Raw genomic sequence first — 24,432 nt, forward strand, 5'->3', positions numbered from 1 at the left:
AGACAATTATTCACTTTTAAAAAGTCTATTGTAATCTTTCAACATACAGTTCTTGGCGCAAATCTTCCATAAAATTTCTGATATTTGATTTATTATTTGCAGCGTGGCGTGCCTATTATGTGGAGGATCGCATTATAGCCTGCCTTACTAACAAGAAAAAAATGTTTCAAATATGTTTTAGCTCCGTGCCACAGAAGACAACTGCAGCTAACACCAGCTGAGTTGCCTTGTATACAGTGGTCTAACTTAGTGAGAGCAACTATAGCCCATGAACAGTCATCACTTCAATGCTGCACAAAATATAGTCACATAAGCATCGAAACTCACCATCATGTCAAAGACTGAAATAATAATAACAAAGATAATAATATATAATTGTTGCAAAATTTATAGTAAAAAGAACATTTCGGCTTACCAAACAACCAAAGAACCACTATCCTCTTTACTGGACCAAGAATATTCAGCTCCTATCTCTTGTTTATTTTTTCTTCAATGTATCCTTTTCTTTCAGCTTTCTGGCGTTTTGTCCTCCTTCTGAAAATGTCCTGGGAGGAGGAGAGTGGAGGAGAGCAGAGTTTCACTCAGTGATTCAGAGGCATCGTATAAACGCCAGCATTCTGTTTCTGACAACCAGCGTTAATTGCAGATCCGACTCGCCCACACACTCCACATTTCTCCTGGAAGGAGAAGCTGAGACCAGCTTGTGAGATTGAAGTGCTATGAGGAGTGCAGTAAAAGATGCTGCAGCTGCCCATTCCTCACACCAGTCACCACCTCGCATTTCCCCATTTCCACCGACTACTTATACTAAAACACGAAAAGATGCGCTTGCACACATTTACATGAAGGGCACACAAACATAACATGTATATGTAACAAGGCTAAATCATTTAATGAACAAGTGTGTAGGCCCTGCGGTGGTAGTCATCACAGAAGTCCAATATCATACATCTATCTTGTGTTAGCACTGCAATGGCAACACCATCCTACTCTTCTTAAAATGTTAAAGGGTAGAAGTTAATAGTCTTATTCTCATGCTTCTAAGATGAGTCATTTTGTGTTTGGATTACGACAAAGGAACAATCTTTGAATATCCAAACAATTTCTCTTTGAAGCTGGAGCAACAGTTCAGCGCATGCTTGAAAAATTAAACTGCATTTGTATCACAGCTGTAACACAGCTGTATGAATAAAATTATTAAAAATAAATTATGGAAATTGATAATAATAATAAGCATAATTATAATAACAATTTTCAGGGATCCCAGAAACCTCCCCATCCAGATCAGTTTTCTCAAATAATTATAATGGTTATTGTTACTGCTATATCTGTATTTTCACTGTCATCACATCATTAATTCCTCTGCCTGACATAAATTGTTAAAATGATATTCTCCTCAGCAGCATTGACAGAACCCCTCATCCACACATTAGACATAAGAGCTCACGTGACATGAACCATGAGCAACAAGGCCCATTACTGGTTAGGCCTGGGGCAGCACACAAGCTAATGACTGCAGATTGGAGAGTGCTTTACTGCTTTGCTTTAGAAATCACTGTCAACCTACTGGCACGGTAATGTAAATGCAATCAGAACAAAAGTAAAACAGACAGTGCAAAAACATAAATAGCTCTGCCTCGGTAGTGTCACCACAGTGCCTGTCCCCGAAAAATGATTTAAATTTGTCATGTGTTCCATCTGATCACTATTACCATACAGCGTGGTCATTTAAGGGCTCGGGCTTGAGGCTAAGTGAAAATAATACAAAGAGCAGTCCTCAGTACAGCAGATCAGGGTGCTAGTAAATTACTGCTCATCCCTAAAACAAAACCGAACACTTCAAATGATTCGTAATCTTAACAACAAAGGAAATTCACAGCTGGGCAACGCTTTGGGTGTACTTCTACAAAGGCGGCGAGTAGGATTCCTAAGCATCCATATAATTAAAGGAATCTTATAGCTTATGTTAGACAGCTGTCAATTATCAATGACCAAATTCATATTAAAAAAAAGGAGAGAGAGAGAGAGAGAGAGAGAGAGAGAGAGAGAGAGAGTAAGAGAGAGGTGCTATTGAGAAACAAAAACTTTGTTTAAAATAAGGTATTTTTCTTTTCAAATTAAAGGCCCTGTATTTTCAAATGCAATGAAAGCTATGATATGAATGAGGAGTGTATGATGTACGATTGACCTGAGAAGAAACACTTGAGAAGGTCAGGTTGCTGTTGGCCATTAGCCACGTTGGCCATAGGTTAAGGTCACAAGTCTCAAAGGGAGTCAAAGAACCACGACACAGCAAAGATCCACATGCACACAGGCTCAGTCCGCCTCATGCTGAGTTACAATGGTGTCATGCACATTCACTGTACAGCCAAGCTTCAATTTACTGTGTGCTGTCCCACATTATTTTAGGTACATTGTGTGATCCTCCATTGTACTTCTTATGTACTGTAAGGTCTGTCCAGGCCCGGATAATATTCAACATAAATAAATCAATCTGATAAGGCAGATTGATCTTATTTTCTTTTTTAACCCCTTAATCCCCCCATCATCTGCCTTAAATAACACATGATTCTTCTGTCATGTCTGGAGTGTTTACATTCTTATTTAGATGATATTCTACCAAATACAGGCACTTTATCCACTCTATATCTTCCACAAAAAAATGTGAACTTTCAAAACCTTTGGTAGATAAGGTCAGAATCCGTGTAGCTCACCCTTAGAGACAGTTAAAATAGTTTTACCTGGTGGAGGTTTGGCATGGAAAAATTCAGTTCAACGCACACAAACATGCTGCTGTCCGGCTTACAAGCATGCAAAAAGGTGATACTGCACAGTGCACCGCCAGCTGACCAGCACCATCTAGATTTCAACACCGATAATGTGAACCATTTATTCAAGTGTCATTGCAACCATACACACACACACACATATGCAAAACGTAAAATATAGTAAATAAAAGCCTACTCCGCCTGTGGGGGGGCTTTCAGTTCATTTTACAAAAGTTGCGTAATGTCCTGTTCCAATGCCAACATACAGTAAACTCTACGCAAGTCTTCAACTCTTATTGGCACTGGGTGGAATGTAACCCACTATTATTATGAGCGTACAGCGCTATTAAACATTTATAACTGTGTTGCAAAATTGTTCTCACGTTACAAATTGAGTTTAACATTTCACACTCTTGATTACACAATAAAAAAAATGGGTTTCGTGATGATAACCCAAAAATGGATCTCGGAGGACCTCGAAAGCTCACCGACCGGCGTCTTACTGTTTACGATGAATCCTATAAAAAAGTTTCTCGCAATTAACTGATATCAACACCTCGCAGTCAGACGGGACGTTGTAGACAATTTGAGCGTATTGTACCACGACACAGCGCACTGGTAAACAAAGGCTGACCGTGTTTAATGTCACTGCACAGTATTTTTGATACAGTACAAGCGCAAATTCTCAGTGTGCATGTAGCCACCATACAGCCAGCTCTGCCTCCGTTTCCCAGCGCCACTCTACGTCTCCCTCTTGCGCTTTTCTCTCTCACTTACGGTACTGCTGCCACACTCCGCAACATTGTTTCTATTTCCGTTACTCACCTTTACTCCCAAGTCAGTCGCTGTATATAGACACTTCTATATCGGTGGCTCCAGTGGATAAACGTAATTTCGGTTCACATTTACACACTGACTGCTATTTTAGGGGTAGCTGACAAACTCAGAAAAGCCAGTCTCCCTCTTGTCAGTGAGAGACTCCTCCCCCTTTTCTGACGAATGGTCTCTCTCTCTCTCTCTCTCTCTCTCTCTCTCTCTCTCTCTCTCTCTCTCTCTCTCTCTCTCTCCATCAAACCATTAGAACAAGTAGTAAAACTGTCATATAGGGAAAAGCGGCTCAAACTCATTCCGGACGCACAGTTACAGTGCAGTAAAAAGTTATGCGAGAAGCTGAAATGATTTTGAATTTGAGTATTGGGAGAAACAGGACACTTCATACACCAGGCCTTCAGTGGACAGACTAACATACATCATAGATTTCATATAGGCCTACTGGTTTTAAACATATTGCTATAATTTGTCTCAAATATTTATCAAAATAACAAATAATAACATCCTTGAAACTTTGAGGGGGAAAACGTCCATGAACTACAGGCAAAAAATAGAAGTAGGAAAAGCATGACCACTGGTTAATCTATTTTAAAAATAGATATCAAGAAGCCTATATATGCGTCTACCCAAAATATGGTGTGATTTCTGATTTGGACAGCTACTTTCCAAATTACTCGGCGCAGCCTCATCACATTAGATACAACTGACGTCATCTGTCTAAGACAACACCAAAGGAATTTGGTTTAATGGGCACTCCCCTGGTCCAATTGAAATGCGCAGCGTCTCTTGAGCAGCCAATTAGAGACGGAGGGCGGGATGTGTCCGACTCTCATATGGAAATGTCACGTGTATATGCAGGATCTGAGGAGGAGGTGCGGAGCCGGTGTTATGTCAAAGTCTGGAACTTAAAGAATCAGGTGCGACAGAAAATCCAGAATGTGAACTTTTTCGCTCGCCATGTTTAGTGTGGATGGTGTGATATTTAAGAAATCCCCTTGATTAAAATGTCTCGATGCAGACAGTCTAGGAGATGTCAAATTTTCCTGTAACATTTACCAGATTATCTGACTTCAGATGGGGGGCTCAGGAGTGCAGGGGAAGTTAAGCAAAAGTTGTCACGCTGCTGGCAGAGTCCTGGCTATGTAATGTGATTCTTCAACATGGAGCAGTCAAAACAATCAGATTCATGTGCAAAAAGATGGAATAATTTATCAGTACCATGGCAGTGATTAAATATAAAAAAATAAATAAATAAATAAAAAAAAAAAGCACAATCCTCTTTTCAGGAGTACCTTGACTATTAAGTAACAAATCCTTTACTGGATAAACATTCTGTTACATTACAACATATGCACATTAATGAAGAAAAAAATATATTTTTAGAAAGCATAACTGTTTCTGTGTCTATAACCATTTTTAACCAGTCTCTCAGAAAAAAAAGACTGGATTCTTAGAGGCTCTTGGCCAAGGGGCCACAAGTTAGCCTGGGCTTGTGGAGCCAGTGCAGAAGTACTTGCATACAGTAGAAATATAAATTCAGTGCTGTTTTCTACAAGAAGAGAAATTCACAATATCATATTCCATGTCTCACCTTATGGTAGTTTTAAAATAATATTGCTATTTGGAAAATTTCTGTATTTATTTCAGAATATGTCAAAATAACCCAAATAAATGGAATAATCCCGTTCTCAGCAGTGATAATGGTTCTGGTTGTGCTGGGCATGCTTTATGACCTGGTTCTTCCTGCAGATGTGGGCTCCACCTGCCTCATCTTTCACTTTACCACGCAAACTGTGGCATTCAAAAATCCCACTTCCCCGGCTTCAGACAAGCCAATAGAAAGTCAGTGGGGGATATAAAAATCACTTTGTCCATTATGTTCTACAGTGTATGGCTGGTGAGACTTGAACTGTGCTCAGTTTTAATATATCCATCACATATGTAGAAAGAAACACATTTACTTGGCAACAAGGCCACTGCCACTTCCCTCATGGTGGCCACAATAATAGTTAATTTACAATAGTCTTGACTGTGCTAGTTGTTTATAGTTATACAGTGTATTGATTGCATCTAAGTTGTAAAGCATGTACTGTTTTTGTTTTAGATAGCCCTCTATGTTGTTAAAAATCGTTAATTAAGGTTTTTCCACTTTCCAGAGCATCCTCCACCATGGAACTGCTGAATTTTGGAGATTTCTCACCAGGAATATTCAGTGTAGTCACATTTATTTGTAATCAGTGGAGGACGGGCCAAAGAGTTGCAGGTACCAAGAAACCCACTAACCTCACTTCAAATTGGTCCATGAGGGATGAGTCATATATATGGTGCCAAAGTGGATATGAAATAGTATTTCCACCAGAAATTCAACCGCACCTCTTAGATGAGCCAGTAAATGTATCGGCAACGTCTGTGGGCTCTGGTGTGTACAATTTTATAGATGTGCATTACTGAGCAGCCTCTCTGCAACCATCAGACACCCCGTTCTGCGAGCACCATTACCATTCAAGTATAAATTAAAGAGACTCATCACTTCATCTTTTCTATGATGGGTTTTACAAGCACACAAAGTAACGATTGCAAGGGAGACCTGTAGTCTTTACTGAATCAACATAATGTTAGTGGTTTTCTCATGAAAAACGGTAAATTTCAACATATCAGACTGAGTGATTTTAGATGTTTACTAATCTTTTTTAAAGTTTACATTTATGAATTAATTCTTAGGGTCAAGTTAGTTAATCTGCACATTACAGTCTGCTTGGTGCTGTACATTTAATTACTCTGAGGGTACATATTCTTGATCTCTGTCTTGATAATTGGTCACTCTATCTATATCTGTCTCTTCAGCTCCCTTTTTTACTACAACAAGTGTAGGATTTTTCCCTCTGTGTCACCGGCAAATGTGTTATTGCAACAAAAGCTTTTTTTTTTTTTTGCCGGTATCGTTGTTTCCCACCTGAGGTTTTTGATGAGAGACTTCCAGAAGTGATTTCAAAGATCTTGCAACAAGTCAGTCCCAAGAACCCGTAAATTTCACCAGATATATAAGAGAAAAAGAAACAGAGCACAAAGCTTGAAGCGCAAAACCAAGAGCTCATGCTACTGCTTGTATCAGCAGCAGCCAGTGTAACATTAGATTTCATAATCACAGCCAGTTTCACTGTGATGTATTAACAAGACAGATCTAAACATATCTTTTTAATAATGTATCACTGTAAATGCTGTGCGGCATTGGTAATTATCACGATTACAGTTTGCCCATGCCACAACCATGTGGAAAACCGTGTTTATTGTAAAGGTACACAGCGTCAAATTGCTGAGGGTTGAAATAAGGACATTTAGACTCAAGTGGCTAAAAAGGTGAAATAAAGACGTATTCTGTCAGTGAGCTGGGCCGACAGTGAGCGCCACGTGGATTCAACCATTAAATTGTGGGCTTATTCCATGTTTTTTTAAATTTCAGTTGAGTCTGAGGGGTCTTCACTTCTCTCAATCCTCAGCAATTTTGCATAGTGCAGCCTTAAAAGGTTACTTTGATTAGGAGCACATGCATATTATTGTGTCTGTCCGTTCCTGTGCACTGATCAGTGTATAGCAATAGTCTTGACCAAGAAATGACAGAACTATCAGTGTTTTTGTTGGATAATTTTCAGTCACTAAAGTCTCCGTCGTGATATAGTGTTTGTGTATTAGCTTGTGAGTTCAGGCTGATGCCGTCTGACAACAGTGGATGCTTGGCATCAGCATCACCTTTGTCTCCACTTACAGAGAGGACACCCTCCATGCTCCATCCTCAACAACCACTTCTGCAGTACAGAAAGTGATACAAGCAAAACTGCTAACTTTAATCAGAAAAAAATTGAGACAGTAATTTGCATCAGCTTTGTTAGCCTCAGCTGAACGTGCAGCTGTACGCGGCACACTATTTTGTGCTCACATAATCACACAAAGGATAAAATTGCATGCATATTCAGTGTGAAAAAAGCTGATGCAAACTTATTTTTTAAACATGAATTAGCATTAGTCGGCAATAGATTACATATGGCATTACATTTTCATGTTATGTGAGGAGTAAAGACCTCCCCTGGCATCTGTGTCTCACCTGTTTGTTGGTGTATAAATGCCTTCACAGAACCTGCTGTTAGGATCTCCAGGGTCTTTTTTCTCTCTACACGTATGGACTTTTATTTATCTCTTACTTTCGTTCTACCTTAAGCTGCTCCTCTTCTTTCTCCTGCCCTTGTTTCCCTCTGCCCCTTGCTTTACCTCAAAGCCAGACCAGCTGGCTTTGGATGCTTTCCTTCGAGCCCCTAAGAGGCCCGACTTCACACCCTGCTCCTCCTCTCGTCCCTTGGTCTCTCTGCCGGGAGAGAGCAGGGGGGCAATGGTTTGAAGGGTAGGACCCCAGATGGACGTAGACATGTTGGGCATGCGTTATGTGACGGGGCTTGGCTCAGGGCACTCTGGACCAGCCACAACTGTCAGTCACAACTGTGGAAGGAGTTGAGAATTTTTTCCCTCCTCTATTAATGAATAAAAGTGTGAAGAGATGTGAACACTGTCCTTTCCTTAAACATAGTGGCGGATATTAGTGAAGATGCTCAAGAGCTTGTGCAAGATACTTTTTTGGTTGATACTGTGGACTGCTTTACATAGTCTTCAAAGTCCACAACATTTTCTTTACTTAGTTTACATGTAATCAAGCCAACTTGTATTTTTATTAATCAACAGTCTGACAACTATTTGATGAAATGTGACTTCTCAGATTAAGAAAAACCCGGAAATTATCTGCTATAACTAAGTAAGTGATGTGTTTCAACCAGTTGCAGGGGCACACCACATAACAGCTCGTTCCAATAGGGCTTTGATGCGAGACAGCTGGCATTTCCAACATTGCACCAGACCACAAATAGACCCAGACACTCTTTCTCTCCAATTAAAAAAGGGACTAAAACATGCTTCTCATGCAGTGAGCTTTATTAGGCTATATAAGTCAAGTTTGATCCACTATATAGGCTAATACTGAGGAAAGAAATAGATGTTTATTTTGTAAATGAGAACAGCACAAACAGATCCCTGTGTCATACAATTTTCTGAGACACCAATCTGGCCACCGGGTTCTGAAATAACATTTCATTATCTGAGGCTCATTAAAACAGCCTTTCGGAAAAGCCCTCAACACCCTTCTCCAATCCCTAGTCCTTCACGCGCTGCACACTACACATTCAATCATGGGACAGATACTGCCAACAAACACCATACTGCAATATGGCCCATGACTTCCATCAGTTTCAGTGACTTTTGTGATAACTACTCTTAAATCTAAAGTTACTCATGGTGTTTATCTTCTGCTCTTTGCGTATTATAGCAATTGGTTTTATTTGTCCTGGCTATTAATAATCATTTAAATTGAGAGCACAAAAGACATTGCGACCTAGAATGTTGGAATGATATGAAGTATCTAAAAAAAAAAACCATTGATCTGTTTAAACAGACAATTTTAGAATGACAAAACCTTCCATCTAGATTGATTGTGAGCAATAATCACGCTCACTCAGAAAAGTCTTCCAACAAAGTTGTATCTGAGCAGACTGCAGCTATGTGTTAGATAATCAAGTTGAGGATCTAAAAATACTCCATGTCTCACAGTCTGGATCCCTTCTCTCATTACCCAGTGTAATTAAAACTAACCAAGGCCTGCCAGCTCCAAATAGCATAGAATAGCACACAATTGTTAATGTGGAGGAATGACACATGAAATGAAAACCTTTATGATATCAGTTCCCTAAGGAAAGTGGAGCAAACAACATGGAGCTATAATGGAACTCCTTTAAACATGGGTTAATGGAAACATGTTCATTTAAAAACAATGGTCAAACATGGTCTGAGATCCTACAGTAGCATCAAATCATAGATACATTTTTTTTTTTTATGTGATGTCGTTCCAATTTTTTTCCCAACAGTTTAGTGACAGAGCTGACTTCCAAAGTATTCTGTTATGTTGTTTTTCCCTTATTTATAGCAATGAAGTGCAACTTTGACTCTGCAATAGTTTTGCATGAGTCTCTGTGCTCTGGAGGCAGTGTGGTGGCATACAAAGGACCTTATGATGAGGTGACGATGTCTCTTGAGATTACCGATCTCCTGGGACTCCGTTTCTGAATGTGTTTGGCTCTGTTTATCACACTTCTGAATGCTCATCAACTCCAAGGTGAGTTGGCCTTAACACCCTATTGTTTTGTTTGTTTTGGATGGACTCTTTCCAACTCAGTGGTACAGAGATCCAGATAATAACACAAGCTCTGTAATTATCTCCAGTATTCACAGACCCTATAGCTCCATTTATAAAATGTAGTCTCTGTCGTACTGAGCTCATTAAAAATTGAACAAGGTCAGAAATGAAACCGCTCTTGCCATTATTCATTTTGTCCCTAATTTCAAGTATTATTTAATTAATCACCTGGAATGACTGTCAAATAATTCACAATGTCATATGTTGCTAGGTGATATTAGCTGATTTCACCAACAAACATGCTTGTTCTATTCAAACACAACAAGAGACCTCTGATTTGACAAGTTACTGTTTTTTTGTTTTTTTGTTTTGCTTTTCTTTTGTTTAGTTTTTTTTCCCCCAAAATTGGAACAATGTGAAAACTTTCCAAAAACAGCATTAATTGAGGTTTTTGATAGCCATTTTTCCACGGCCATCTATGGGATGCAACTCTGATGTTTTATGAGGCATAACAATCAGTTTGCACTTAATTTTTTTTTTCCATTTTTGCTCAATTTCATGGATTTCTGACTCTTGCAAATGATTCGATGATTGCATCATAAGCAAAAAAAAAAGAAAGAAACCCAGCTGTTTGTGTGTTTCTGTGTGTGTGTGTGTGTGTGTGTGTGTGTGTGTGTTTTCTGACATTGCCATAGCCAGTCAGCAGGTGCCATCACTTCACATTCCCACCATTTTCTGTGTAAAGACATGCTGAGGAGGAGCAGGATCAAGGGAGTCTGCCAAAGGGAATGTGTGGGAGAGGCCACTCAAATTTCTGCCTTTCAACCAATTCTCCTTGGCATTTTAGCTATGACTCCACATCAAGCTATTGCTACTGTAATTCATTTTGTCAGATTGTATAGCAAGAAAGCTAAAGATATCAGCATATACTGTCAGTGTTTCCCTACAGGCAGTGTTTAGCAAAGACATGATGTTCCATGCTGTTATATTTCTTAAAATATTAGGCCATTCTAACTGGATGTTGGTACACGAACTGAGCTCCAAAGACGAAACCAAATGCACCTGAAATATAATGTGAGCTGTAGATGCATATGCTCTCAGTCTTTGAAAACGATGCTCAGAATATTTTAACATTATTATACCCACACTGGCTTTTGTGTTTATATTTTGCCACAGTATATTTTGAAGTGTCTGTATTTAACACGTTTGAATGTGGGCATGGAGCAAAATATCACAATCCTTCAAAATGTGAAATTGCTGCATGGATGATGTTTTGAAACATACGCTCCCATGCAGTTACAGGTAATAGGTGCCCAGTTCCCACTAAGCATTGTGACTCACGCAAGGCATAAACCTGCTATCCAACTCTAATCCACAAGAAATAATTTGGCATCCATGTTTTACAAATGTGCATTTGCTACAGTATGCTCTGAAGTGTCTGTATTTGCTACTTTTGAACATGGACATGGAGCACAATATCACATGCATATTCCTTCACAATGCCCTATTACTGCATGGCTGATGTTTTAAAACCTACTCTATCATGCAATTGTAGGTAGTAAGTGGCAGTGCCCAGTTCCCACTAAGCATTGTGACTCATACCAGGCATAGAGCAGCTATCCAGCTCTAATCCACAAGAGATAATTTGGTATTCATGTTTTACAAATGTGCTTGAGAAAAATCCCTAAATCTTTTTGGCAAGTGCAGTCGAGAAAGTCGCGCAAGCATGTCATCCACCATGAAAAGGCAGCGGAGTAGTTGAGCAAAGCGGGGCTTTGTCTCATGAATTCAGCTGAAAGACACCGCCATCATCAGCTTTCTTTGTTGGAGACTTTGTCTTTCCAGTATTTTACTGTTTTCTCAAAGGTAAATAGAGGCTTGACTCAGTGGGGCACATGCAGTTTTCCTACAACAGGTAATAAATTTGCGTGTCAGGCCTGCGCGTCACAGATTAAACATGCTTTGTTTAGGATGATTTATGAGTGCGATGTCGTGCTGGGTGCACTTGGCTGTGAGGAGCTGAGGGTTTGATGGTGGTGAGGGGGTAGCAGGTGGGGCGGTGGGTTGGTGAGTGTCAGATTTGTCTTACAGGAAGACTGATCTGTAGCTGCTCCGAGGGTGCCCACTGCAACACACACCTCTGTCATTAATCACATACAGCCTCAGAGTACAGAGTGCTTTGTCTTCTCTTCCTCTCAGACCAGTGCTACAAGCTGTCACCATCCTTAGGAAAGCTTACTTCAGAACAACTATCAAGGAGTAAAAGAAACTGCCTGCGCCTCCTGAAGCAGCGGGGTATAAATGTATTCCAGCAGAGAAAGATATAAAGTTGCAGCATTAAAACAGGACCCCATACCCATTTTCCTCCTCATAACATCACAGCCTGTTTGATGCCAGCATTCCTACCAGTCACCAGAGAAAAAGAAAACCAGCGATAAATGACCCTTAACAGTTCAACACATCATTGTCATATTATGGGATGCTTGTCATTGCCTGACGATACAACATGCGCTATTCTTAAGTTGTTTCTCCTTCAGAGAATGTCCCCGGGATACACAGGATTAAGATAATTCACTATCCTCACGAAGAAATGGCTGATTCAGCGGACAGTGCAGCTAAAAGCATGTTGAATTATAAGCCAAACACAACTGACCACTGGTGCCCCACTTCTTAGCTATCACACACACGCTGCTTGTATTCTGAGCTTGCATTGGTGGAGCTGTGGCATAGCAACATGAAAATTAAATGAGTGATGCTCTTTCTTGAGGCTGAATATTTGTCCTTGGCCTAAAAGTTGAACATCAAGGAGAAATATGCAGTATTACTGGAAATTGACAAGCATTGGTCCTAAAAGATTTGCTGAGACTAAACTATTGTCTCCAAATATCTATGCCTGAGTCTTATTATGAGTGTTTACATGTACAATTTGATGCGACGAGTGTTTTTATGGGGCACTCTGCAAGAAAAAATAGATGATGGTCATAATGCTGCGGCAGTGTAGGGGAAAAAAAACAATTTTATGAGGTCTTGATAGGTGAACAAAGAATACAATACCGAGAGAGAAATAAACCTTGAGATGACAACAGTCTCTCAAGGCCTGCATAATATGGCAAATTGGCTTAACATTGGTCGCTATTGCTTGCTGGTGCAGTAACGGTGGGGGCATCAGAGGAAGCGCCAACAAAAGAAAATTGATGGTAAAAGGGAAAGAGACAAAACAGCAGAGCATACAAGAGTCTGGGGAGCTTTAAAAGAAAAACAAATATCAGGCAGCTAGGGAAAGCTCAGAAAGACGAGGGAAGCTGATAGAGCCTGGAAGGGTTGAGAAAGGCTAGTTCAGACCTATAGGCAAACTCTGTCTGTGGTTTGTAAGATCGGCATGAAGCACGTACCTGTTTTCTGCATGCATTTCATCATATGCTGTCCTTCCTAAAACTGTGAAATTTTCATGTCAAAATTAATATTTTCATCAGATTGAAATATGGGCTAAATTTGCCATCTACCTTATAGGCATCTCATAAACAGTTAATTTTTGAATGTAACCTTAGGTGGTCAGGAAGGGGAATAACGATCTGTCAAAATAGAGCTTAGCTCCACAAAGGCATGCTTTCAGTGCGGAGGGCCAGATATGTGAAGTATATAATTGCATGCACTGTTTAACATTTATTACATTCAGTACACCATTGCGGTTTGTTTATCGTAACATACCAGGCAAACAGAGTTAATGTGTGCCTAAGCAAATATTTGCAGCACTATATCAAATTCAGCTACCAAATTAAGGATATCAGAGAGGCCAAATAGGGTCGCGTGTGAAATAACAACGTTGTTAGGCCATCCGCTGTTCCATACACAGATTGCCCTATCACAGGAGTGGTTGAAGTGTTTGCACACAGAGCTTTGCCGCCTGCAGGCTCATATATCACACTGTGCCTTATTAAGAGCTTTAACAAAATCTGGCTTTCAGAAGCCCCCCTTAGTCACCACTCTAAGGCCAGCAGTCTTCAGGACCTCCATTTGTACACAGCCCTGACTAAATGCCTAGTCTCACTAAACAGATTGGAGCAGTGTACATTTTCCCGATAGATAAAAGGTAAGAATGGAGATGTTACGGTTGAGCTCAGTAAGCTCAGAATAGAATTGATCCAAACTGATCTCTTTCTCTCTCTCTCTCTCTCTCTCTCTCTTTCTCTCTCTCCCCTTGTCTCTCTCCCTCATTCTTTTTCTCTTTGGCCATTTTCTCACTATCCTCTTACCCACCCCCCCAACTCTTAAGTGGAGCAAGAGATCAGACACGGAGAAATGCGATTGATACAGGCAGCTCTGGACTAGACAAATACAAACCACTCAGCTTTACGGGATGTCATGGCTTGGTATGATTCAATTTTATAATTCAGTATGGTATTATAATATATTTTGTGAACCACAAACGCTGCTCATTATGCCTCTAAAATTCAGAAAGAGGCAACTATTGAACAGTTGCGTTTTTTTTCCCTCTCAAAATGTCACAGTGTCATTTGTGACCATATTGTACAATGACAAGCTCTGATAACCATGAAGAGAACAGAGGCGGTTTCATTCATCTGCTCACATGGTACTAGCTAGAGTCAGACAAGGCATTTGCTTCTGCTGAAAAGTAATGAGCAATGGTCCAAAAAAAGGGAACCACCGACCCATAAATTGATTATCCCTAGCTGCATGCTGACCCATTGAAATGACCTCATTGTAATAACTGAAAGTTATGATGTATTCTGGGCGTAGCCTATAGTCTGTCCTATTCCTTCAGTCACCAAAATAGAAGCCTCCATTTTATTATAGTATGTTGGGAATTCCCCTCCATTTCCCATGCTCTTGACCTCCCACCCTCCATTGTATGCGTGAGGAGAGGGTTTGGGGCCAGAGTAGCCCGTGCAGCTCTGCCAGGCTGACAGATCGGCTCTTCGTGCCCTCTGCTGCTCCGTCTGCACTGCGGCTCCATTGTTCTGCCCTCCCAGGCTCAGCTATGGGGCACACCGCCTCACCATTGTGCCTGACAAACCTGCAACCCGATACCATGGCAGCAGGCGCCTGCCTCTGTCCCCATGGAGAGGTGATGCAGCATGTATGTGTGTGGGTGTGAGTGTCTGCATGTGTGTGTTGTGTGAGAGTTTGTGTGCATATGTTTTTAGTAAGCTTGATTGAAAATAACACAGCAAGACCTGTTAGCTTTGATGGCTATAAGTTAGAAGTGACAGTTCTTAAAAAGGGTGTGTGTCATCTTAAAAACATTCATGCAAATTGCCTCTTAAATCTGATTTTCCTTTAAATTTCCCCCTATGAAGCTTCATAGTCAAATATTTTCCATATTGTGTGACAATGTCAGATATGTACATCCTGTGTCTGCTGGTTGCAACACTTCACTGAAGCAACATCAAACTTGCACTGAGTGAAATATAAAAACCCAAGCTGCTGTTGTTTTATATTTGCACTATTACATTAAACAGAAAATATCCAGATGTCTTGTGCGACTTTTTATACACAAGTCTCTTTTTAATTTCAGTATGACATATTTGGTATCTTTGGGAACCTCCACTAAAATTTAAAATGTACTTATAGTTCTGTGGGTTTGAACAATTGCTAGGCATGCGCTTATAAAGGCAAAACCCCCCTTGGGACTGTCTGGGTTAAAGAGAATAGATCTGGATAACACATTTTCAACACATTTCATACTCTTTTACGCTATATAATATAATAATTCATTGACTTAACATATGCTATTACCCTGTTTTTCAAAAGCGTGTAGCTGAGCTGTTGTAAATATATATTATCAAAAGGGGCCTTTTGTTAGCAGGACTGTACAAGTGGTTTTGCTCACATACCAGAAGTGAATGTGATCAAGGGACCATAGGCAAATGCAGGGCATAAACCTGGGACTACTATAGCAGAGTGTATGTCTACACAGGCCCTCTGTTCACATTTAGAGAGAAACAAAAAAAGAGCTATACACTCACAGTCACATCTTCACTGCAAGAGGAAGACTGACATCTTATCTCACCTCCACAGAGAAATGGAAAAACTGAACCTGAAGAAGTCTATAGTGCAGACACAACACAACAGCCTATGCACATCAAAGCAAGCCCCAACCAAGCTGAGCATGCCGTTGTGTTTCACAGAGGAATAGTCCTCTTTTTATGTAACATACAGATGATTAAAGAGTTCAACACAGCAAGCAGACTAATGACTCCACTGGGTTGTAGGGGAACTCAGGAGAAAAGAAGGCAGGGCCTCTGGAGAATACTTGCTGAAATGGGGATAGGTTCTAAAATATACAAATTTATTCATCAAAAAGCAGTCTTTTTATGTGGTCAATGTGTGTGTATGTGAGCGTGTGCAGGTGGCAGAGAATGAAAGTGAGCCAGCGAGGGAGAGAGAAAGAGATAGCGAAAGAAAAAGAGATAGGAGGTCTGATAGTGTCAATCTTCTCTCAGCTAAAAAACACCAAACATGTGCAGCAACAACCAGGAAAAAAAATAATAATTCAAATCCGCCATGAATCAACCACACCATAAGAATGTGTGTTTCCCTTTCTGAGTTTTCGTTCTATAACAGTATAAAGGATATTTTAAGTGCCATTAACACGTAATTCTACTCCATTTTTAACACAGATGCAACATTATTCCTTTCACAGTGAAATTTTGTCTCTGCTATACATAGTCAAGTAGGCTATGGTCTTTTTTTCCCAACGGATAAATGGACACCTTTGCGTCCCTTGCAAGAGGTGACAGAGTGATGAATGGTTGTGGTGTCTCTGGGACAAAGTGCAGGGATTATTGTCAGTCACTATAGTGGGAGGGATTAATGACCACAACCTATAGTGGCAAAGGGTAATCATAGGAGATTAAGAGCAGGCAATCTTACAGACATGGAAGGTGGGAACTGTGACCTGATAATCAGGTGTAGGAGGATAAAGATTTACATTTGACATCAAGATCCAAGCTAGGTCTTATAATAATCTGACGCACTGTACATATAATGTTTCATTCCAAAACAGTCCATACCCATTTAAAGAAAAAATAATTATGTGCAAAGGTCTTAAAATGGCCTCTAACTTTCAGAGTAAAAAATAGTATTCTTTACTTTAATGAGAGCAAGTGTGCAGATAACTACTTTTGTAATTTAACTGAAAATTGGTTGTCATATTGTTTCTTTCTTTTCATGAAAACCACCACAAGGGCCTGCAGACAATGCAACTATTCAAAATGAAAGAGAAAATCTGAAATAAATAAATTATTTTAAAAGCAAATCATTTTAATCAGGTCGCTGCATATTACTGATTTCATCCCAGTTGATGCCTTTTGGACTACTTCTCAATTCAATCTAAGGATTTTTTAATTCAAGGATATCTAATAGAGCTTTGCTGCCCCCTTCTCTTTGGTTAATGGCCTCTTTAGAAAGAGAACATAATACCCACAACATCATTTCAGCAGAACGTTTTCATCCATGGATATGGCATTGAAATAGTAAATGCAAATCCACTAAAATGGTTTCTCCCCATGAGTAAGATCCAGCAGGGATGACAATATAAACAATGGTGCAGATACTTGTTCGAACCAGCTGCACAGTGCTGTTGTTAGGATTAGCATGGTAATCTCCAGGCTGGAAAAGCGCACTATAGAGACACCTGATCAGCCTGGGTGGATAAGTGTTTGTCCCTCTTACATTTCACATAATTCTTACAAACGGTGTTCATCCATTTTTGATTTTCCTAAATTGCTGAGATGGTCATTTAGTGTGATATTTCTCTGAGGTTGAAGATAGGAAACCACACGGCATTGTGAAGAGAGGGAGAGCAAGAGAGAAACGATGTGAGAGACAATCCAGAGGACTGTGACAAGTTAAAGAGAGGGAAAGAAGAAGGAGGGAAAGTAGAAAGGCAAGAAAAAGCAAGAGAGCAGAATGAGAGCTTGTGTCTGTCTGGATGGGCAGAAGGCCTGCAGAGCTTGGCAGGACTCCTGCTTCTGACAGCAGCTGCGGCTTCAGTTTTATATCTTAAGGTGGTGCCTCGACTCTGCACCCGCCATCCTATCTCCAGCTCTCATGTTTTCAATCAGAGGGGACCATAAATTATTGTCAGCAGCAATCACAGCTGTCCACTGTGGGCCTGCTATGGGGTCCCAGCCTGTCCTGGTGCATCAAGTCACACTGGTTCCTTGCATCTCTGATATGGGCAGCATGAAGAACCTGCAGCAGGATAGGACAGCAGAACACAAATGTCAGGGAGGCACTGCTTATCTAAGAACCTGTGGCTAATGAAAAGAGTTTGCCTCTCTGCTGGAATGGAGAGACTAAATTCAGGCTTAAAAGAACAGCGTATCCCCAAAATGAAAATTCAGGCATTAATTACACACCCCCATGGCAGTCGAAACTCCACTGAAGTTTGTTTGAAAACCAAACACAGAACGAGTCGCTGCAGTTCTCAGCCTTCCTTCACAGTTAACGGAGCTGCCTTTTACAACTCAAAAAAAAAAAAAAAAAAAAAATTAAATTAAAAAAAGTGTAAAATGTAATACCGTCACATGCCTGTTAGGAAGTTGAATGTGTGACTGTTGGCGCATTCCAGCATCCAGTAATGCCAGTGAACAAATTAAAGGGGATAATGAGGTAAATATTGGACTTTTGGACCCACAGTGCAATCGTTTGGCTACAAAACACTTGGATTGGAGAGCTGTTTTGGAGAAATTTGATAGCCTTTTCATGCAATTTTTTGAGCTGTGGAAAGACTATTGAAGTAAAAAAAAAAAAAAAAAAAAAAAAAAAAAAAAAAAACTTCAATAGTTTGGGAGAAAGTTGAGATGGAACTGCAGGGGCTCTGTGTTTGGTTATCGTACAAACATCACAGGCGTAGTGACTGACATGGGAGCTGAATTTTCATTTTTGAATCATTTCACCTTGAACAGCAACACAAACTAACACATTTTAGACTTTTTATTATCTAAAAAGCTAACAGACTGCTGCATTCTTAAGAAAATATATGGTTTGAATGAACTTTAACCCTGCATAGAAAAGGAGCGGGCCTGTTAGAATTGCACTAAACGCTGGCACATCGCTCTTCTCTAAAGTCATAATGCAGACCAAGTGGGTTTTCCCTCCTTTCTTCTGTCCGCAAAACTCATCTGGCTCCTTTGGCTAGCTGCCCGGGTAATCGTGGCACGGTCTGTGTTTTTCACAACAGCACTGTTATTTTGCTGTGAAAACTCTCAGCATGGGGTGGCACACCCACCTCTGGCAAGCCACTGCTGTCAGAGCTGATCAGCAGAGAGCAGCCTTCCCTTTCAATTAGCCTTGTCTGTCTAAGAACAGGGCCAGGAGCGCCGGCACACAGCCACACAGGCACCCAGTGAAGGAACAGCAAGGAGAGCAGGTGGGAGGAGAGGGGAGAGCTGGAGAAGTAAGCCCCAAAACTCCAGACGGGGACTGAAATACCCTCCACTGCTGTGCGCTAAGTCCCTCTGTACCAGAGAGGGCCCTGCCATGGCACGTCACAGTAAACACAGGCAGGCTCCATGGAAACACAGCCGTTTGGCACAAAAGCATGGGATGAGATATGGCACCAATGAGGCAGATAATTCCCTGAATGACTATATCTTCCCCCTCATGTGTTATCACAGAGATAAAGAGAGAGAAGGAGAGAGAGAGAGAGAGACAGTGTGTGTGTGTGTGTGTGTGTGTGTGTGTGTGTGAGTGAAAGAGTAGAGAGAATAATGCAGGGCAGGCGTTGCAGTAAAACAACCATGTCACATGTTACCAGTAGAGTAAGAGATGAATCCACAACACACCACAATAAACACGGCACTAATCAGAGGACACATGAGTGGCTGTTTAGGGAGCCTGTGTGAAGGAGCTGTATGTGAGGAGGGGTCTTGAGGCGGAGCACTGGGAGTGCAATGAGGGAGGGTGGCAGCCCTGCCCCTAGGTTGTTTATTACAAATGCCACATCCAGGTGGGATTTGCAGAGTTGCACCCCAGCCAGCACTCATTCTCTCAGTGGAAAGAGCCTGAGGTGGAGCATGGTAAACATGGGCAGCTGTACCATGAGCGTAAACGTCCCAGTGGGCACTGCTGGGGATTTTCAATAGAGATACAGCTAGGAGGTACTGCTGTATCAATAACCTTATCAAACCTCTAGACAATTTAGCATCCAGTGTACTGCTTTGAATATTCAATTTACAAGTTAAAAAGGGAAAAAAAAAAGTAAACTACACTGCCAATGCAGGGCTGTCAAAATACAGCTGAATACTGACCAAGGGTCCATCTGAGGTCAAAGCAGCACACTTGTCTCAGTCTCAACAACCTTGAGCCTTTTCTTCCTGTTTCATTTCATACAGTGTTTAGCTCACCAAAGCCAAGTGGTCTGAATAAAAAAAAGGGGTTCTAAGAAGTCACAGGGAGGGACTGCTCCAATTTTCCAAGCTCCATTTTTCCCTTGCAGCTGAAGAGATGTTCTACTGTAATGTGTATCATGTGTTTAAAGCTGTTGCAGCAGCTCTATCACACTCGGCACACCAGCACCTGGAGAACACATCACTGACCTGCATTTGCAAAACTTCCAAGTGAGAACTATGACACTACAGTTGATTTACAGTAAACTCGTGATGCTCCATGGGATTTACAGTGAAAAGGTTTAGACTATAAGAAGCAGAGTGATATGGCGAACAGACAAAGTGGATAATTTTATGACTCTGTTTTTTTGATCACATCTTTGTTTATTCTTTTGCAGTTTCCAATCACAGATTTCTAATTGGGGTAAGCCCATTTAATTTGTGTAGTTGGAAACATGTGAATGAGAACAATGGTGAAATGAGAACCAGACAACTTTTCTAGATGAGCAGTAATAACACCAATGAGGGCTCTAAATCAACAGCAATTATGCTCTGTATGCAACACATCTAGGCTAAAGCAATAAGTTTCAATTTTTAATATGCTATTCCTGCTGCACAAAACGTTACATAGTTGTTGTCAGTGCTATTGAAAGGAACATCATGGGTTGCTGATCATTTTGCACTGATGGAATATGCCTTTGTATTGATGAGTGTAATCCTATAAGTAGTACAATGTAATCCAGACTGGCAAAACTAAATGACACTGTCATTATCACTCATGCTGCAGTGCAACAGGACCAACGCACTGCTGTGAATGGGAAGTGGCATGGACTTCTCTGTCTAGGTTATGCTTTTTTGTTAGGGGCCAAATACAGAATCTCAGCACACTTTCAAGCCATGCCAAACTCCAAAAATCCAGCTGCTTTCTCATCTCTGGTTCCATGTGCATCCTGTTCAATCCATATGTAACTGAGGATATGACTCGCTCTCTTTGTTCCTTTGCCATTCACAAAATATCAATATGACATTTGGTGGATACTTCATTTCATCCTCATTTGACCAAGCATATCATGCTGATATGGTTTGCCTTTCACCGCTGGACCCCAAACAAAAAAGACTGTATTTTGAATCTTGATGCAATACAGTACAGAACAAACATGATGGGATAAATATATCCATATCTAAGTTATGCATGTGTGTGTCAACAGAGCATTTCTATTCATTATTCATTTGCTCTACAGATGCTACATTGTATCACATGAAGCAAGAATGTGATAGAAGGTCTGCACAGTTCTACATGTGTTGATTTGATCAGCTTAACCTCATCAGTGTCATGAATATGTAAGAGACGCTGAAGGCGTTTTTTTGTTTGAAAATGTTGAAGTTCATCGTTGAGCTATACACCATCACACTTTGAGAGAAAATCGTTGGAAATGGATGGGGGAAAAGAACAAAAGTACGTACAAGAATTTAGAAGGAGGGAAACAGAAGGACTATGAGTACAGAGGGAAGGACAACGTCTTCTCTTGCCTTTCCAGCTGATGTGTAGAATGGGGGCCCCTTTGGTGAACACTGTTGTCAACCGAGACAAACTGCAGCTCCTGGGAGTGCCCCAGATCTGACAGAATCCTCCCCCTCCATCAGTCACGTCATCTGAGTCAGTGAAGGAGTCTGCGCCCTGCTCGCGGTCACACTAACCAGGAGACACAAGCTGTTCCTCTCCAGGTGCTCATTAATGCACTTGTCCTTGATACCTCTACTATACAACAACACAAAGACAAACACAGGCCTGCCGTGTTCTAATTACACTTACACACATACACACTCACAAGGATGTGCATCATGCATTTCACTAAGAGACTTGTAAATGTCAAACAATGGCAGACGCCCCGTTATTTCCCCCTCCTGCTGTTGCTGCTGCTGTTATTGTTCTTTTTTTTTTTTTTTTTTTGTCTTTTTTTTTAGGTACCTCTGTCTCACTTCAACACTGATAGTGGCTGTTGTTGTGAGGCAGGGAGAGAGAGAAAGCAGTGCTGATGTAAAGATGGTGTGAGGCTTTGAAGTGGGGGACGTTAGGGACAGCTGATAGGAGTGCCAACACTGGAGTGGAGAGCGGGGCTGGAGGAATTCATCAAGCTTCCCCAGCAATTAGCATATGGGCCTAATTATCATATGAAACCAATCCCCCATAACCAGTCTCTGCCTCCAATATGGCCTCCTATCCTCCCACATTATCACCCATCCCACTGAAAAATGGTGAACACGGATGACCCTAGCGTTGTCTTATACCTCCTCTCTCAAAGGCCTGCTTGAATAACTACCATACCGCCAATGTTCCTTTTTCCATTATGCAGTTAAGCCAGACAGTTAATTATCCAGGAGCAGGGAGGCCGGGGCTCTTTGCTGGCTGCGATAACGATATGCTTTGCTGGGCAGAGAATGAAGAGGGCCAGCCCATAGGGAGCCATGCTGATGTCAGGCAATCTTTCAAAAAACAGCCTAGGCAATTAGATGCACCAGTGCTACCAGGGATGACTAGTGTTATTGAGGATACTGGCTAGCTTCTCTAATGGGGGTATTTAGGGCAATTATGATAAAGATGTCAGGGCGACCTCCCTGCGACTGCTGCTCTTACATGTGGTACCTCTAAGTGCAAGATCACAGAGCAGAAACAAAGAGTGACTAAAGATGTGGCCAATCCCGTGTGGAAGTCCTGCCACCAGCAGAACTGCTCTAAATTCTGATCTCATGTCAAAAACACTGCAGAGTGCTGCTAAAAGGGCTAATTGGCCAACAAAGTTGAGTTTTACATTGAAATTATCCTCCATACTATCATGACTGCAAAAAAAGAAAATAAATAAACACTCTAGTGGTCATTCAAAGAGCAAGCCAGGCTGATTTGTTCCCTTTAACACCATTCTGATTCAGCACATCTGGCCTGGGGAGAGACTGGAGGACTGTTATTATTTAATGGACGTGGGAAGCTGACCATCTGTGAGGTAGCACAGGCCCACAAAGACGCCTTTCATGTGGCTACTGTTGAGTACATTGCTTGTGTCTGAATTGTTTCCATGCACCCCTTCGCTTCAGTCATCACCTTTCCACCACTGGCACCCACCCCGTCAGATCAAAGTCACGGCTCAGGGACATAGAGCTACTGGTCACCACGTAGACCTTTAACTGGCCAGCTTAATTCTTTTGCGTTGCAATGTTAGCATATGCCATCCACATGGCTGGCATGACACTAAACACACGCTGGCCATTGTTTGAAGTAGGTTCAAAGAGGCGAAAGCAAAGACAAAGTACAATGTGGAATCAACCCATGTATCCTCCTTCCTCGTTTAAAACAGTCATACAGCCGGTCATGTTCTTATATGATACATTTGTGGGGTTATTTTTGAATTATGCCTGTGAGTGATGCACCCTAAGAACCCTCCCTAGTTTTCAATCTCTGAAATAACCCCTCTGGATGGATATTTGACTGTCTTCGTGGAAACAAAAAAATCTCACTATCCAAATGAAGAAAAGCTCTCGAGTGAAACACATTCCAAAAGTAAGTGTGTTGTAGATGATGGAACTCAGCCATACACCGTTCAGGAGAAACTGCTGAGATTAGATATGGAGTGTAATGCAATAACACCCTCAAAACACAGTGGGCTTCTCATTACCACCCTGTAATGAAAGGTTGCTGCTAGAGATAATTAGCCAGATGAGAGAAAGTTTATCTAAATAAACCAATAATTATGCCTGTTTGTCTTTATGTGCAGGTATTTATGGCATTTTTGTCACTGGTCTTGATGCTTTCAGGTTTATAAATTAGCTCATATATGCTGTATACATTTTAAATTACAACACAGCTCCCTCTTGCCACTTTTATTATTCATTTTCCATATGTATGCTCAATAGAATAATGGAAAAATGGCTCTGAAGTAGATTGTGTTTTACATATGAAACACCTACATCTTTTCCCTTTGAAATAAAAGAGAGGCAAGTAAGATAACATTCACACCTTATGTTGTATTCATTTTGCTTAAAATGTATAAATAACAGCATTAGATGTTATTCTGGTATCCTTTCCTGCCATAATTCTGCTGTTCTCCTGATTCATTTTTCGATTCTTCAATTCACGTCAGCTACTTCATTGTTTGTCTTTCCTCCTTGTACCAAATGTTACCAAAGCATTTCAGCATAATAAGCAAATGGGCATGGGGCCTCTCTGAAATACTAGCCAATCAATCAGGCCAGGTTT

The 24,432-nt window shown here is 40.9% G+C and overlaps 1 protein-coding gene across 9 annotated transcripts in view; it reads right to left on the reverse strand.

Moving 5' to 3' along the window:
• The window catches only part of mef2aa (myocyte enhancer factor 2aa), a 62,059-nt gene extending 58,320 nt beyond the window's left edge, over positions 1-3,739 (reverse strand). For 8 of the 9 annotated variants that reach the window (XM_030053107.1, XM_030053105.1, XM_030053103.1 and 5 more), the window contains exon 1: positions 3,594-3,739. The gene's annotated coding sequence lies outside the window, so the exon portion shown is untranslated. Of the gene's footprint in view, positions 1-415; positions 546-3,593 lie in introns of all 9 variants that reach the window. The other variant, XM_030053101.1, reaches the window with a different exon arrangement.
• Positions 3,740-24,432: the final 20,693 nt, after the last annotated feature.

This window comes from Myripristis murdjan, chromosome 6 (genome assembly GCF_902150065.1).
Source record: "Myripristis murdjan chromosome 6, fMyrMur1.1, whole genome shotgun sequence".
NCBI classification, from domain to species: Eukaryota; Metazoa; Chordata; class Actinopteri; order Holocentriformes; family Holocentridae; genus Myripristis; species Myripristis murdjan.